General features: G+C 31.4%; 1 long non-coding RNA gene across 1 annotated transcript; it reads left to right on the forward strand.

Annotated features, from left to right (window-relative positions):
- The first annotated feature begins 4,302 nt into the window (after positions 1-4,302).
- Positions 4,303-5,040, forward strand: LOC132638610 (uncharacterized). Its single transcript, XR_009581823.1, has 2 exons — positions 4,303-4,530; positions 4,895-5,040. It is a non-coding gene; the product is annotated as an uncharacterized LOC132638610 (long non-coding RNA).

Consider the following 5,040-nt stretch of genomic DNA (forward strand, 5'->3'; position numbering starts at 1 on the left):
TTTTTTTGCATGAACCTCGCGTACGAGTCCGAGGGACTCGTCTCCCTCCGCATTTGGTGTTGGGCTAAATCCCAACGAAATAATCTTCTCGAGTCATCCCTCATTCAATCCATCCGCGGCAAATAAAATTCCGGGCCGAGGTCCATATAGCAAAAACAGAACCACATTCCATTTGAGGCAGTGTTAAAAAATTTTCTGGGCCAAAGCCCAGAGACAGAAAAAGATTGCAGCAGTGGTCCAAACGAACCAGATCCATTTATTTGGCATCCATCCCTTCTATTTTTTTTGTTAAGTATTTGATTTCCATTACGCATGACTGACACTTTCATTTTTAGTTTAGAAGAATACTAATGAATTAGTAGGTTAGTTTTAGTAATGGGTAGTTAATTTAAAGGGAGATCAACAATTAATTCCATAAATTCCATTTTTTCTTCTTTTTTATATTAAAGTTATTTATAGTATCCATAATATTTACTTCTAGAATAGGTGATAGTATTTATTTTCAAAAAAAAAGGTGATAGTATAAAATTCATATTTTTTTTTGAATTAAAGGAGTCATAATTTTATTATCTTAATTACAAAACATCATTAATATGCAACCATAAATTCAAACATATTTTAAATAACTCCTCAAGTTTGAATCAATCACGTCTATTTCTAGTCGAGTATAATTAAATAAATCAGTAAAAAGAGGAAGAGATTCATCGTCTTGTATTCTATTTTTAAAACAAATTTAAATTTCTTACACTATTATACTGATATAACATCATATTGGCTAGGTTTTCTCTTTAAAGCTTCTATTTCTATACAAATCATTATACTTTGTAGTCTCACTTTTATAACAAAATTATTATTTTTCGCTTAACAAACATTTATAAATTTTATTTTTTAAGTGGACTACTATGCATTTCTTCAAGTCAGTTTAAATAGCATCATTATGTTTTCCCTTAAAATCTCAATAATATTTATAACCTATTTTTTTTTAAGAATTAAGTATTATATTCAACCTTAATTAATTAACCTAAGTTTGGTCGGATAACCGTAAGTTAACGGATTCTAAAGGATGCCTAACCCCTTCCCTTTAGGATAATATAGAGCCCTTACCTAGAATCACATTGGTTAAGCAGACTATTAATTGAGGTTTAGTTTTAACTTTGCCTTAGTTAACCTCCAGGTGTCCTAATTCACCGTTAAATTAATTAGGTGGCGACTCCTTAAAATCAAAACAAAAAATAGGAATCACCAATACGTCATACTTCCTAATTTTGACTCCGGGTTAAAATGGGGTGTGACATCAGTAATACTAGACTTGTTCAACAAATTTATATCAGAGACCATGTGATTAGTAGCACCAGTGTCTATGATCCATTCTTGTGTCTGATTAGCAGCCAACAAGGCTTGATTAATGTCTGCCAACTTTTCTGGTTTTCTAGAATCAGTAGCCACTAAGGCAAAGTTAATACCTGCAGCATGAGCTACATTCACAGAAGCAGCAGGAGTTGAATTGTTCAGCATCTTCTTAATCTCCTCATATTGCTCTGGAGTAAATCTGTTTCCAATTTGCATTATTGGCACATCTTGTTGATTCTTACTTGCCATAGCTGTTGCCTCAGTGTTATATGCTTGAGACTGCATATTAGCCTTATAGTTTTGAGAATACACATCTGTTGGAATCACACCACTATAGTGTGAATTGTTTGCTGAGACATTATAAGCAGCAGCAACATTCCCTGCATTTCCACCTGCTTTCCTTTTAGACTTATAGTCAGCAGGGTATCCATGTAGTTTCCAGCAGTCAATCCTGTTATGATTTCTGAGTTTACAAAAGTCACAGTACAGATTGTTAGTGTTATTGTTGGTGTAGTTCTTCTTGAATTTGGGATTGCTATTGCCTTTAGAGTACATGGCCGTAGACTCAAAATTGTTCAAGTTCTGCATATGCAAGTTACTCATTGTAGCAGCATTAACTCCTGGAATTTCTGATGTGCTAGTAACTCCTCTTTGATTTTCATCACCTACAATCATTGCAAATGCTTGACCAACAGTAGGAAGAGGACTCATTAACAAGATTTGGCTTCTAGCCTGTTTATAAGACTCATTCAACCCCATGAGAAACTGATATAATTTTTGTCTTTGTAGATATTGGACAAAGTCTTTCGACTTAGGACAATCACAACCTGGTGCAGGTACAATATTCTCAAATTCACTCCACAACTCTTTCATTCTAGCATAGTAAACAGACACAGAAGAGGAACCTTGATAGAGAGTAGCAATTTCCTTGTGCAGATTATAAGTCCTTGATCCATCTACCTGATCAAAAATCTCTTGCAAATCTGCCCATACAGCATGTGCACTCGAACCAAACACTATACCACCTAGCAGATTTTTCGACACTACATTCATAATCCAAGAGATTACAATTGCATTTACCCTCTCCCATTGATCCCATAAGTCTTCTGAATAATTTTCTTTCTTGCAAGAACCATTTACAATGCCCTATTTATTTCGACCTAACAAAGCAAGTCTCATTGATCTATACCAGATTGTGTAATTATCACTACCAGTCAATTGAAAAGAAATAATTGCAGAACCATTAGTATCGGAAGGACTCAAGAATAGAGGATGATTATAGTCAATCATACCAGAACTTTGTGAATGATTATTCATCTGATTCACCTGATTTATATTTGTCTGATTCATCGATTGATTGAGACCTCTTGTTGCTTGTTCTCCATTTATTCCCATTGTAAGGATTTCGAGATACAGCAACTGTGATCTTCAATTGAAACTCGATTCAACTGACAGATTACTGACCAATTTAGCAGCGAAATTTGATGATCGAACTTAAAAATCAGAGTTTCTGATCGTATGCTCTGATACCATGATGTAATTTGAGATATAAATTTGTACTCTAATTATTCAAGATACATTGGGGAAGAAGGAAATGTAGAGAGAGAAAAAATTGAATCTATTTCATCTTAAATTCTGTACAAATGAATCAGTACATGTGTCTTTATACACAAAAATTAATAACTACTTCTAACTACCATTTTAACTAACTTTTAAACCTGTTAATGACTCTAGGAAAAGACTATTTTGCCCCTTCTTAGTTCTTCTTTCAACAGATTTGTTCTAATTAATGAGCGATATCGACCAATATCTTTGATACTTTACTAATGAATTTGAAGAAATTGGTGCTTTTAATTGTATCTACGAGTACATTACCGCTTTCGTAGTTATCATGCGGTTTAAAGATTTAGGTTATTTTCTCCGCTCACTTGCTTTCTTGAGTTCTTTTTTAATAGCAACGATTTTCTGTTTCATGTATATATTTCTTTGTGTTTCTTGCTTCCTTTTCTTACTTATCATGGTATAATAAAAGTATTTGATCTCCTGGTGTGCGCTTTTGATACACACAAATGTACCATTTCATTTTTTCCTTTTAAAGCTTTTCTTTTATGATGCTCCAATATTATATAATGTACATTTGTGTTGTTAATAGGTTTTTATGACCTATATTCTTCAGTCTTAAAATGATGAATGAGAAATGTTTGTTTGGTACGAGGCTTTTTAATTTCTATTGTTAGTGGCTTAACTGTGTATGAAGTTAATTTCAAAAAAAAAAAAAAATATATATATATATATATATATATAGCTTACATGCCTCCTCTTTAATCAATTGTGTTTGATATTTTTTTTTTTTTTTTTTAAACCCCTCCCCTCCTCTTTACTATGATAACCGCGCAAAGTGCGGAAAACTTAACTAGTTATATACATAAATGAAAATATCCTTTAATATCATAATATGTAATTCCTGCATAATACATCATGATTATTATCGTAACGATTCTTATATATATTCATTATCAAATAAATATCATAATTCTCGCATAACTAGCATGTGTAAACTAAATGACTAATGATATATGTTTGTCAACCTCACATTTGACATTGCTGTTGATTTGGAAGAAAAAGACAAGAACAAGCCATCATTAATTCACTTAAGGGAAAAATCTAAACATTACTCATTTAATAAATATATCTCAATAATGTAAAGACAAAAATAAAAAGATCTCAAAATTCAAAATGAAAAAATTTGGCCAGTGGATATCAAAATACTTGGATATATGCATTTATTTGTCTATAGTTTCAAATTTGATTTTACAAGATCTGGATTAAGATTACATGTGTCTACAAATAGATTTTGCAATAATATTAGGATATCCTATAAGACATATTCCGTACTATAATTATTACATGTAATTACTTACTTAAATTCTTTTTATTGTCACTATAAAAAAGAGGGGGGAAAACACATTACATATCAGAGGTAGTAGTTTAAGATGGCAAAATCAAGCAGTGTTATGGTGTATATGATCTTTATCATGTTTGTTTTGTTTTCCCTATTAACTCAAGCAATACTAGAACCATCATTTGCACCCGAGTCATTATCTACACCTGAAACAACATCGCCAGTAATGTCAATTAAACTATCTACTGTGAGTCGTAGCACTCACGTGAGTCTTATAGGTAAACTTAATTTTACAATTTTTTTACTTCTTATCTTTTCATTTTCTTATTCCTTCCATTGATCGAAAATACATTTAATTTAAAATTAAAATTTGTATAAAAGTAGATACATTTTCAGAGACATCAAAAGATCAAAGTCACATACTTGTTTGAAATGTTTAGAATTGATTTTTCATGTTGGAATTTTAAGATAAAGTTTTTTCTTTTTAAATTTACAGTTTTGATATGAATAAATTTAAATCTCTATATATTGCTTCAAAATACATAAATTTTGCTTGCTTATGGTAAGTTCATGGCCTTTATAAATATTTCTTTTGATCTTTTTATCTCTGTGTAAGGGACATATTTGTTTTGTGAATTTTAGGTTGCGGTACATCACCAGCATGCTTTGGAGGTTTACGTTGTGAATGCGATAGAAGCTTATGTCTCAGTTGTTGTTACAAAGCGTAACAAAATCACTTATGTTCCAATTACTATAAAATTTCTTACAAGTAAAAGACTTGTCTTTCA

Source organism: Lycium barbarum, chromosome 4, assembly GCF_019175385.1.
Source record: "Lycium barbarum isolate Lr01 chromosome 4, ASM1917538v2, whole genome shotgun sequence".
In the NCBI taxonomy this organism is placed as follows: Eukaryota; Viridiplantae; Streptophyta; class Magnoliopsida; order Solanales; family Solanaceae; genus Lycium; species Lycium barbarum.